Source organism: Filicampus tigris, chromosome 6 (assembly GCF_054856515.1).
Source record: "Filicampus tigris isolate MCC_2025a chromosome 6, RoL_Ftig_1.0, whole genome shotgun sequence".
Classification (NCBI taxonomy): domain Eukaryota; kingdom Metazoa; phylum Chordata; class Actinopteri; order Syngnathiformes; family Syngnathidae; genus Filicampus; species Filicampus tigris.
In genome coordinates this window covers 9,292,721-9,306,186 of record NC_141222.1, presented here as the reverse complement: position 1 = coordinate 9,306,186, position 13,466 = coordinate 9,292,721, and positions in this window count along the sequence as shown.

Below are 13,466 nucleotides of genomic sequence, written 5' to 3'. Positions count from 1 at the left end.
GATGACGGATGACGAATGACGGACCGGCAAACTTTAATGAAATGCCCACTTGTGTGTGTGTGCAACATATATGTATGTATATATATATATATATATATATATATATATATAATATTATATTAATATTATAGTACTTGTTTTTTTACAGGTAACTAAGTGTAACTGTATCAGAATACATTTGTAAAGTAAAACTCCCAACCCTGATACAACCTACTGTAGTAAACATTACTGTACAGGAGAACAGAATAACACATTCCTATTAGTTGTTACTGGCAGCTTAATGGAATCTGAAACAAGGAAATCTAATTTATACTTTAGCAACACTTTAGGGAAAAAAAACCAAAAGAAAAGAAAAGCTTGTCATTCAGAGTTATGTGTTCCCAGCTTCACATTGTCCAGAGTTATCTTTGAACTTTACAAACTAATGTGATGAACTAATGACTTCTTGTAGGCTATTACGAGAGGGCAGATTACTGGTGTCTATTTTTTGCTAATTACAAATGGTAAAACCAGTGAAGCCTTTTATAAGCTAGGATACCGTTTATGCCCTGCCACATGCTATTCAGTCTAAAAGTGAAATAACCCTCAGGAATGAGATCGCACCATTTCTTTAACAGATGGGACACAGCAGCCATCTGTATTGTTTTAGATGCATTTAGGTGGAAAAATTGTTTGTCTCTGTACCTGTTCAGCCACTTTAAAACAACACACAGAACGTTAAGAGATATGAGCCCCTCCGTTCAAACAAAGTGAGTGGAGAGCTAATAAACACTCCTGTTATTGATTTTAACATCTTGACATAAACAGTTACGAGGCCTCAGATTTGTTTGTTTTGTTCGGTTTTATTTTTTTCTAATTTCAATTTCAACATCCGCATTGGTACTGTGTGCCAATGCTTGTTTGCACACAAGCCCAAAACCACAGTATTGCTTCTTAATTAGATTTACAGGATATTAAAAACACAGTAGGTGCTCCTAAACGATGATCATTGGAGACAGTGCTGAAATAGCAGGCTATCATAAGTCTTTTTTATAACACGACTTGAACTGTAACACTATCTGTTTTTGTTTTTATAAATGTATTCAATTACTCCCACCAATCTCTGAAAACATGAAAAATGTCAAATTAGGAGTGCAAATCTGCAAATGCATGGTGGTGACTCTTATCAATTTTACCATCTTCACAATGGCGCTTTAATGAACAAAACAAAGTTGGGCTCATTTGCGGTTAATGCAGTCAAATGCTTTTTCTCAGTGGGTGCTGCCCAATAATCTGAGGAGAGGAAGGGCACTGGGTCTCTGGAGGGTTACAACTTTAATTGGATGATCTCAAACTCCTTTTTCCCAATTCCAAATGTAAACAAGGCGTGTCATGGCACATCTAATGACAAATGAACAAACCTCATAAAAATGCTGTTTCCCATTTATTTCCTTTTTGACTTCATCCCAGATGGCACATCATAACATATTGTGCTGGTTTGTCATACATGTCATAAGAAAGAACATTTAACAGACTTGAGTGAAAAGCGGAATCCCCCCCACCCCCAAGACCCATCTTCTACATGTGGAGACAGGAAATGGCAAAAACTGAAGATGAATTGTTATTAATAAGGGTTAATTTAATTAATATTCACATTTGTCACAATTAAGTAAGTGATTAGAAGAAATACACAACATATATAAAGAATGCATCCACTAGCACAGTGTCCCTTTTATTATGATTGTTGTTATTGTTGCTATCACTTGCTGATTATGTTTTGTTGTTTATTAGTATCAGTGTTATGTTTGGAATTAGCAAGGTGAATGCATACCCTTTTTGTAAATGGTCGTACAATAAAGTTTCAACTACATTTTCTTCTGGTTTTGACATTAGTTAAATGCATGTATAATAGTGAAAACATTCAAACATTAATGTTTAGGAATGCTATACAAATTCTGTCTGAATAATTAAAACTAACATCTGACACTTTCTCAAAATCTTTCAATCCGTTGCACTGAAAAGGTGGTTAAAACAATGAAAAGCATAATAATGCACTATATTATTTCAGAATAATTACTGTATTAATGCATTCACTTACGTTTGAGTAGCTCTAATAACGGATGTTGTTGTACAGCGCTGTACATTTATGCATTGCAGTTTTTCAGTTGGCCTTGAATGCCTTGTGGTCTCCCAGTCTACATATGGGCGATTATATCGGGCCTTTAAATTTGTTTCCTTGTACCTCAGCGAATGTGTTGAGTAGCTGAGCTAAAGACTGCTGAGCTAGTGAGTTAGCTTAGCCGACCCTTGGGCCTTTAAAGCTGCTGAGCACAGCACAGCGCAAACACGCACACACGTACACACGCACACATGCACGTTGGGCCCTGAAAACACATAAAAAGTTTTCAACCCCCGGACACCCGCGTGTATGAAGGGCTCTATCTCAGCTGAGTAGTTTAACAAGACTTGTATCAACGTCTCAAGGCTGTGAAATACGCAACTGACACACAACCACTTGCTCGGAAATTGAAAAAAAACAAAAAGGTGCTCCATAAAGTTCACGCTGGTGCTCAGTTTATTGGCTCTGGTAGGATCAGAAACGCGTGGCCAATGGGAGCACCAGCACACAGACGGCATATTAATTCACCGCTCTCCGTTAGAACCTCCGCATGTGCTAAAGATGGTAATCCTAAGTCATTTGTTAGTGCTGCATCGGCACTTTGACTTTTTCTAGAGCTACTTGACAGCAACGTTAGCCGCTGGGCTGCTGCGGTCTCGGAAAAAAAGAAAATAAAAAATCCCAAAACAAAAAACAGAACATACACAGCTCCAATTTGCAATTCATACACATTGGGGGAAATGTTTAATTCCATGGCTGTTATTCAACTCAGTTCATTAATTAAAGAAAAAACATGAGCATTTCTTTATCTGCATTCCCGCCATCTTTTTGATGAGCTTTCTTCAGGAGTAATTGAGTCCGTTAATTAGACAGAATTAGGCTCTAATTATTCCAAAGGCACAATGCCTAGGGGGTGTAGCGAGCAACCAAATGTGCCATTTTTCACTGCCTTGCCACCCCAACAGCTTTCACTAAATCCCCTCTAACTCTCTTTGATGTCCTCTACACCGCCACTTTCACAGGAAATGGATTGGATATCAGGCCGCCTCATTCTGCCACTCTTTTGACATTTGCGCTGCCTGATTTCCAAACAGTAAATGCATTTCATTACAATGAGGTGTTTTATTTTCTCCTGCTCGGTCTTTGTGTTATATTCAAGGGGATGGACATCTGTCTTGTTTATGTCCGCTCACTCAGTGGCAGTCCTCGGCTATATCACGTTTTTATTACTCTAGTTTTAGGTGGTGCTTTGTCACGCTAGGGCCGCCGACTTAAAAGATACCAGATTCTTCCTTTATTGCAATATTTAAAAGATTACATTTTCATTCCCTTTACAAAGACGTTTTATCAATTGCTTCTAAAACAGTTATTAATGTGAATGCAAACCATCTGAAAATCCCAAACAAACTGTTGTCAATGAACAATAAGTGGAGGCTCATGAACTGGAAGATTCAAGCACACTTTATGATTCAAATCTCTAATCCTGTGGTCACCGTTAGCTGTAACAATTTGTTGGGCAAAGGAGAACATGATTGCAAAATGTCATACAGTAGTATATCGAAAAGCTACTAGTATTTACTCTAATTACCACATTACTACTACTCTTGCCTTATGTTGGAAATATGTACATACAGTACTGCCGTGCAACTGTTAAAACCGAAGGTCTTTGGAATTGTGGTCATTGTGGGAATAAAAAAAATATCTTATTCCATTCTATTCTCTATTTTATCCTACGTAGAGCCCTAAAAGCTCACTCTTTCTGTCTGTCTGTCTAGTGGCACTAATCTACAATGGATCATATCTAAATCATAACATCAATGTATTGTCTATACTTTTCATAAAAGGTACAATCATAGTTAGAAACAATTGGATGCACACAAAAGCTATATTTCTTCATGTATGGTGTTTTTAATTCTTCTGTGACCGTTGTGTCATCAAAGAACAATGAAGTATGCAACTTCAGTGTAACTTTAGAAAATGTTTGCCAGTTGGTGCTGGATGTGAACATGATTTTGGAGCGAGCGAGCAGAAATCTTCAAATCCGTACAAGCAAGGTTTACAGTCCAAAAACATTTGTGGTGATATACACGCACACACATGCACATCCAGCTGCTCCAGTCAGAGTCTCCCATGCAGATGTTGAATTGGACGGACCACCCTGAAGCAACGTGGCATTCAGAACCACAAGCCTCAGTGCCGCCAAACACGCCGTGATGGATCGGCCCGCGCTCATGCCAGCTAAGACGATTGAGAGACTGATGGCTCCCATTGGTTCAGCTCCAAGTGTTAATGGTTGTTCCCAGATTGTAGCATGAAAAGGCCCTTTAGCTGCTCCTAATACGGTATGACGAGGAAAAACAGAAGACTGATCCATCTCAAGTCACAAGACGCACGCTCAAAATATACTGGTGCAACAATAAAACCGAATGCATTGTTTTTTTTTAAATAACGACTCACATTTAGCAATTTGAAAAAGAAATGAGAGTCAACAAAGCAGCTTGCGTCTATGCTTTTTCTCCTCCTTTGGCACTGCGATTCGAGCGTTCACTCATGTTCAAGGGTAAAACTGTCGCCCTTTATGAAAAGCGCCATAAACTAAACGTTGTTCAGAGGTGTTTTTCCTTTATTTTCTGACGCCAGACGCAGCATGTTATATGAAATGTCCTCGTCATATTTTTCATGGTGACAGCGTCATGGCTGTCTCTGAGGGGGCACTGTGGTTAGTTTATCCTCAACCGCTGTATTACCCTTTGAATGTCTCTAAGTTAAACTGTGGCTGACAGCTTATCAGTCAATGTAATGCACAATGCCTCTATGTGCGCAAGCAGGGGAGTAATTCAATATCCCAATGATTCAAGGCAAAAAGAGCAAAACATAGATTTATTCCGCTGAATGGTGGTGAAGAGGGACATTAACGTTGGTGCAGTCGGAAGAAAAATCTATTGCGCACATCAGGCGTCCATTTGGAATTTATACGAATATGAAATTATGTTTACTAGCAGACAAATGGACATCTAAAACAAAAAGATGTAAATCTGGAGAATGGTACTGACAGTCAGTAAATATGTCTGTATATTTTTTTTGTTCACTGCTGCACACTTTATGGTTACTGTTTTGTTGACAATCAGTAAGAAAACACATAACATAATTCCTCTGAAAAATGTAATGTCATTCATTCTTTCCATATTCAATTGGCAAACTAACAAGTGGCTGATTAAGTTGCTACTTTTTTACACAGTACAAAAAAAAGAATGAATTTCATACTTCAATTTAATAAGGCCCATATTAATAAAAAAAAAAAAAGTTTGCTTTCACCACAGTTTTGTCTTTCCGATAAGCCTCGCTGGATTGATTGTGGCAGCTAACAAGCTAACGTAGCTTTACTGATGCTCTCCACCAAACTTCACATAAACATGACCACTTAAATAAGAAAATCCAGCTCAGTCTCTTTTTGATCTGAGATCTGTTTTTTGTGTGTGTTAGACAAAATAATTTGTCACTTATTGATTTTAATTTACTAAGTGAAAATTGAAAGAACAAATGACATGGATTTTTCTCCACGTTGTGTGCTCTTTGTTTGTCCAGTGTGAGGTTGCGTTTGGTTTGCACCTCTCCGAGGGCACGCTCTCTCACAAGTGGGCCGCTCTTTGAGCTAGCCATGAAATCCCAGTGCCGTAACCTCCGACCTGCTACTAAGCCCTCTCCCAAACAGGTCTGCATAATAAACACAGAGTATCGGGAAGCATATTGGTGTGGAGTTATCTTCACGAGACTGCACGCTTGCACCGCTTCACATTTCTCTGCTTTTCCTCTTTGCCGCTGCAGCGTGTAATCCAATTCAAAACATTGCATGCGCCATCATTCCATCGCCATCCACTAAAAAGTGACAGTGGACCGAAATAGCACACACAAGTCAATGACACCACATTCCAGACTTCTCCATCACTTCCACACGTGAATTTCTTACATTTTCCTTTTATCTGCGGCACCTTGGAGTTTACGAGCGGGATCAACATTTTCGACTCATTGGAACGACCTTGTCCCCTGTCACGATTTCGGACTCAGAGGGAGAATATATCAGAATTGGCTGCTCTCGCACCTGTTCTACCAGATGTATTCCCTTCAAGGCTGTATTATCTATTTTTACTTAGAACATCATTGCTATCTTTGTTTAACTCTAGTTGTACTTCAAACTTAACCTGAGAATGAAAACCACAAAAGGTTTTATCTTTGTTCTGAGAGTTTATTAGAAGTTGTTTTTTTTTAACATAAGCACTCCATTTTATATTGGCCTTAATTTAATTAATATAGAAACGTTTCTAAAAGCAAAGCATGGTTTAAAGGGGTTTGTGAGTTGGAAACCAATCGCAATATGAATTGCTAAAAATATATAAATATATACCATGAGATAAAAATAGATATTAAAAGCCCTGAAAATGTTTTTCATTCATTGTGTTCTGACTATTACGCTATAAATTGCACCAAATATGACTTCATGCCGGGGGGAAAAAAAGAGTACTGTACTTTATATCTGTAAAACATTGTATACAACACTGTATAACATCTCCTAAATACATGTGGGAAAATGTGTTATGGTCTGATGAAACCAAGATTGAACATTCTGGTCATAATTCCAAAAGGCATGTTTGGCACAAGCACAGCCCTGCTCACCCCCAAGAAAACACCACACTTGTGGACAAGCATGCTGGTGGCAGCACATGCTTTGGGGCTAGTTTTCTTCAGCTGGAACCAGAGCCTTAGCCAAAGTGGAGGGAATTGTGGGTATTTCCAAATACCAGTCAGAGTTAGCACAAAACCTTCAGGCTTCTACCAGAAAGCAAAAAAATAAAAACAAATGTCAGCAAAAGCCTACTAGAATACAAACTTTGTTTGGGGTTAATCAAAGGCACTTTAAATGGTTACAGGTGTGTGCTGACATTTCAGGTGAGTTTAAATGAGAATTCTGAACGCGGCCATATTCATGTTATAAGAAGGTGTGAACACTAATAGAATATAATACTAATAATGTATGTAATAATAAAAACAATGATAATAATAATAATAATAATAATAATGCATCAACTGTGAGCACTTTGAGTGTCCAGTGCAACTACTGTTGATTATTTCAGTTGTTTATTTTTTACTACTTACTACTTACATGCGTTATTGGTGGAAAGCATTTTGAAATGATTAATTTTGGGCTCATGTTTTTATGAAAAAAAAACTTGCTATTTAAACAGGGGTGTACAGACTTTAAATCACTTGTAGAACCATTGAGATTATTGGTGTGAGGATAAATAATTAATTTTGGCTGATATGACGGTGCAACTATAATTATCAGCCAAATTTATTATAATTACAAACACATTTTGACAAATGAATGGATTTATTATCGTATTTTTCTGACCCTAAGGCACACTTAAATTCCTTTAATTTTCTCAAAAATCAACAGTGTGATTTGTAATCTGGAGCACTGTACGTATGGATGTTAGCTAGTAGGTGTCTATGTTTCATCACACCGCAAATACAATGACATATTTTTTGTGTGTGTCAGAATCATGGGAAATATTGTCCTTCTAGTCTAATGCTGCTGTTGCTGGTCAGATCCAACATAAACTGAGTTTTTTGGCAGCATATTTCCAATATTCCAATGACCGGACCAAGGCAAGGTAAACGACACAGCCAGCCTTCAATAACCGAGCAAAAAATGTTGGCTCATGGTGAATGCATTGACTTGTTTACAGCTGTTGAACTGTCAACCAAGATGACATTTAGCATTGGCCAAAGTAATAACACAACCACTGGTTACCAGATTGACTAGCAATGTTAAACTTTTTTTTTTTCACCCATCAGATAACCCTCCTCCTCTTGAAGCAACCACCATAAAATTGCAAAAGCAAGCGACACGCGCGGCGCTACCCAATATTGATCGTGTCCAGTCTGAACCTAGAATAATAATACTAAATCTATCAAATAAACGTTAGAATTTAGAATAAAATGTTTACTTCACAAAAATAATGCGCCTTATAACCCAAAGTGCTTTATGTATCAAAATATTTTCAAATTGACCCGTTGGTTGATATTGCACCTAATAATATGGTGTGCCCAATGGTCCGAAAAATACAGTAATCAGACTGCTCTCTACAGGGGGTAAAGTGATCCTACAGTCCAAGAAAAGACGAGCCTTTCTGTTAACCAGCATAGTGGGAAATTTATTAAATCAGCAAACCAAGATTATGACCATAACTGAACGACATGCCATATTAATAAATGGTCATTCCAAGAATTGCTCTATTCGTAGAAATGTATGTATGTAACATAATATATATGTTGGGCATGAAGAAAACAAACTAGTGTGTTCAGGTTCTTAAATAAAGCACATGCATGTGCACACACATACACGCTATGCAGGTGTTTCTGAGCAGAGCAACAAGCTGTGTGGTTCCCGGGAGCAGCTGATGAAACACAGCCAACTTCCAAAATTTAGTCAGTGATGAACTCCACATAATAAGATTAGCTCAATTCCCTTATCCAAACATCTACAAGTGTTACTGACCTAACCTAAGGCCACCTTTTAGGCTCACAAAATTCACAACCCAGGCTCATGTTCTTTTTTTCTCCACTTTCAGGTCACTTAAAATAATCACAGTTACTACATAGTGTTTCCAGAGAACTTGCTGCAGAGCATGGTTGGAGGGAAAGCAGATACTCTCTTAATCCAGCTGCTGCCGAAGCATCATTAATTCCCTTGATGAACCTGTAATTGGAGACCTGGTAACCTGTGAACTTGTCATCCAAAGCACACAATTTGCGATGAATCACCAAAAAACAGGCTTATCTCTTACTTGTAATGCACTAGCAGCGAAGTGTCTTTTTTTTTTCTTGAGGCGGGATATGAGCGTAGTGCAGTCACGGCCGTTAGTGGGGGCATTAACTGAGTGCTGGAGTCAGTCCGTTTCCTGCCACGCAGGGTTAAGGTGTCACGACTTGAGCTCTGATTGAGTTACGGTCATGCTGCCTCTCAACACGGCTGCCACTCACATTTGCCAAGACTGCAAGACCAAAAAGTCCTTGATGTTGCAATTACACACACACACACACACACACAAACACGCACACGCAAACACACCTTCAAGAAAACCTGAGGTCTTTTAAAACTAATGTGTTTTTTAAATTGTTTCTTCAGGGGTGTTATACAGTTGGGACATGTTATGAGTGATTGTTAGGGCTGCACATGAAACCGCAATACTCTACATCCTCTAAATCTAACTCTAAATGGCTCATAATGAAATTAAAATGTTCACATTCACTTCACACAGTTCTTATCTGATACCCAAGACAGAAACATTTATGCCACCTATGAGAGAGGATATAGAACAGTTGGGATGGCTAACTCTCTCTTGGAGACAATAATATAAAAGTGTAAGTAATTTCAAAGTTTTAACTATATGGGCCATTTTCACATAATTTCGGTAACGACATACCCCGCTGAATTTCGATTGGAAAAATCAATTGATTTTACTGATATGGGTAATTGAATCATTGGCAGTTATCATTCAAAAGGTAGTAATAGTTTCTAAGATGGGGGGAGTAATATTTTTCACACTTTTAATGCCAAACTGTGTTTACCGTTAGGTGTCCCAAATAAAATTTGAAAATGAAATGTTTTGTGACGGTGATAATCATAATTTTGGATGTAGTGTCTAATTCACATGTCATACTAAAGCCAGATCCGGCTTGCGACATCGTTTTATGTGGCCCGCGAAGACAAATCATGTGTTGACTTGACATGTTTTTTGAAATTCTCTTCACTGTTAACACAACATATTCGATATTTCAAGAAATTGTTACCAATCCTTCCTTTAAAATACATTGAAAAATAGTAGAACAAACTATTTACTGGCTTCTGATTTCAAAACTAGTGATCCATCCATTCGATGTGTATAAGGTGATCATATATTCACATGGGTTAACAGTCGTAACAGCCCTCCAAGCGAAATCAGAACTACGGCGTGGCCAGCGACAAACAGGAGTTTGACTCCCCTTGTCTAGTAAGAGTTCTTTTTCTTCTGTGGGGGGTTAGTTCTTTCACAAATGGGACGTAACGCAAGCTGTTTTGAATGTTAATGCCAATAAAGGGGGCCTCGTTATGTTCTTGCAACACACCAAAGGGATCTGTAATGTGAAGTAGCAACCATTTTGCATGCACACAATAGCAGATAGCAAAATTGATGCCATTTGAGGTCTGTACAGTATGAATTTGCGCAAGTGTCAGATCCAACCAACTTTACTGTTATTTTTGAATGAATGAATGAGTGCATTTTATTGTCATTGCGCATGCACAAGTACAAGAGCAACAATGTACAAAGTATAAAAAGAAGAGTGTGATGGGTTTAATGCGTAGTTAGGTTTATAAATACACTTATATCTGCAGAGTGTGAAGGGCAATGTGTGTAAATTGTACAACTTGTTGCCATATGAAGATGTTTTTCTTAACCGTTATACACTTTTCTTTTCACCGTTATGCAAGAAGTCTCTTTTGGTGGATGACTACCATTTCCTCTGTCAAATCGGTGGCAAAATTTAAGTCATTTTCATTGTATATGATTTTTCCCGTACAACTTCTAGTTCAGATCACATTTACATTGAAGTGCTATGAAGTTACTGCATCGATCTATCGACAGTCTTTACTATTATAGACTAAGCATTTTACGTCATCATTAACTTTTGAAACCGGGACTTCAAGCATGGTCATTTCGGCATGGCATATAAAACCAAGCTGGCATTATAAAAAAAAAAAAAGATAAACTGCTACTAGGAAACATGTTTTATTAGTTATTTTATTATTATTAAGTGAATGACCCATAGCAACCCATTTTCCCAATGCTTTTCCTGTTTTTGTGTTGCATGCAACGCTGATCCTAACTTTGGAACCACATACTAGCATGAAAAAAAGTTTCATTTTAAGCAATATGAGACCTCTAAGAAGGACAAACTGAGCTGTGTAAGAGTGTGCTGTCCATATTTATGTTGATCCGTTTATGCAAAAACAGCCATAATTAAATTGAGATCCGTGCACAGTCACATGCATTCAGACAGACCGACTATTTACTGTATATATGGTGATTTGTAAGCATGCTCTAAATATTTTTTTAAACCATGAAAGTTGTAGTCATATTATTTTGACTCCTGCCCTCTAGGTGGTTATTGTGTGCTTTCGAATCTGTTTTCCAAATGGCAACTGATTTAAGGAAAAGTACATGTGCCTGCCATCCCCTGTGGAAATGGGGATGACTGAGAAAGACAAAATAATTCCTGGATCCACACTTTGATCCACTTCTATGTTTATCTTTTTTGAGGGGGGGTATGCCAAAATTAATGTGCAGCACATTTGAAAATTAGCTAAATAATTTTCCCATAATTATTCTAAGATGTAATGTAACATATCCATGATTAATGTGCAGTGAACCCATGTTTATCAAAGCGCATATGTTCCAGACCCACCTAAAATAGGTGAAAATCCATATAACCACATTAAAAATAATAATATGTTTTACCCCACAGACTTTAATCACAATTAAACTTATCAAAATACAATTTTACATTTTAAACTTTTTTTGAACACAAAAAGCTGTCAGTCACTGGCGGGCAATGCATTTCAGACCTGGGCCTCCAATGGTGACTTAAAGCGGATGTCAACCCCAAAATGTTCTTTACAGTAATAGGTTCTACGTGCCTCCACTAGTCTAAACACAGCATTCTAATTAATATTGCATTTGTGAAATATGGGTTAAGCAGCAAAATCCAACCATTTTAGCCGTCTCAGGTGGCGGCCATTTTATCACTTGCTGTCGACTGAAAATGACATCACAGTTGCTCAAGGCTCAGGTAATGACCAATCACGGTTCACCTGTTTTCTGAAGCTGAGCCCTGATTGGTTGTATCCTCACAATGTCCAGTTTTTCTTTAAAAGTATGCCTTGAAAATGAATATTTAATAATGTCCGACATTAGTCCTCCATTGCCACCCAATGTGCACATCACAAGACTGGTAAGCTCTGGTCAACCAATCAGAGGACAGAACAATGCCAATGTGATTGTAAGCCAGGCAGGCCACCAACCTTTTTGAAACAGAGAGCTAATTCCTGGCCACTAATTTGTGCAAAGGACTAGCAGCTAGATACACATATTTGAAAAAACAAATGCACTCAAATGACCATTAATCATATATTATTATTTGATGTTATAATTACTAATTAATGATATTCATTTATGTGAAGACACTGATCATGTCTTCATATTTCTAATTAGGAAATAGATGAATAGCAATATGCAACACTTGATTTCTATAAATCTCTGCCAGATTACATTTTTTCTAAGAGCACTTGTGCAACATTCCTAGAAAATCATAATGTCCCATCACTGGTGAGCTATTTTTGGAACCGCCGGCTACTCATATAATCCTTGAGGGCTACGTTGTGCCTGCGGGCACCATGTTGGTGACTCCTCCTCTAAGCCATTGTGACGTAGACAGAGTGGTGAATCTGTCGTCAGACTGGTTAAAAAAAATAAATAAAAAAAAGACTGGTTAAAAAAAATACAGCCATTACTAATGGTATGTATGTATCATATGCCAGCACTACTGATTGTGAAGGCCTTGGGCAAATTACACTGACATAGCAACAACACATAATGTAGAAGATGAAATCAGACCTTTACAAAAAAATTAAATAATAATAATAAGAAGAAGAAGAAGAAGAAGAAGAAGAAGAAGAAGAAGAAGAATAAGAAGTAGAAGAAGAAGAAGAAGAAGAAGAATCATGCATACACACTACTGGAAGCTGAGCGACCAAGACACACACTACGAAATGAAAATAATAGACTGTTGGAAATAAATAAATACAGTTGCATGTAATTTGTAAATGTCAGTACTTCCAATCGTGTTTAAGCCATCAGAGAAGGCCTTGCAGGCCCTGACTGCACACCACTGAAGTGACACTGTCAGTTTACTTCCCATGTTGCAAGTCTGTGCCTCTTCGCTCATCCTCTAAGTGCCTCTTAAGTGGCCCCCTTTTGTTTCACATTTTGGTTTTACATGTGGTTTAGTCTTAGTTTGGGTTGATCTGGTTTTGTGTTCCTGTGATCATGTCTTTGTCTCTACCTGGTCTCGTCAGTTCGGTACCCCTTGTATCAACCAATTCGCTCTCTCCATCCGTTCATGTCTAGTCAATATGTGCCTTATTTTCTTGTCAGCCTGTTTGTATTTAGTTCACAGTTTTTGTTCTCTCTTTCGCTGAGCATTGCCGTCAGTAGTGTGTCGTAGGTCCTTTCATTGGTTGCGGTGTGACTGTCCCCCGTTCTTAGTTTTT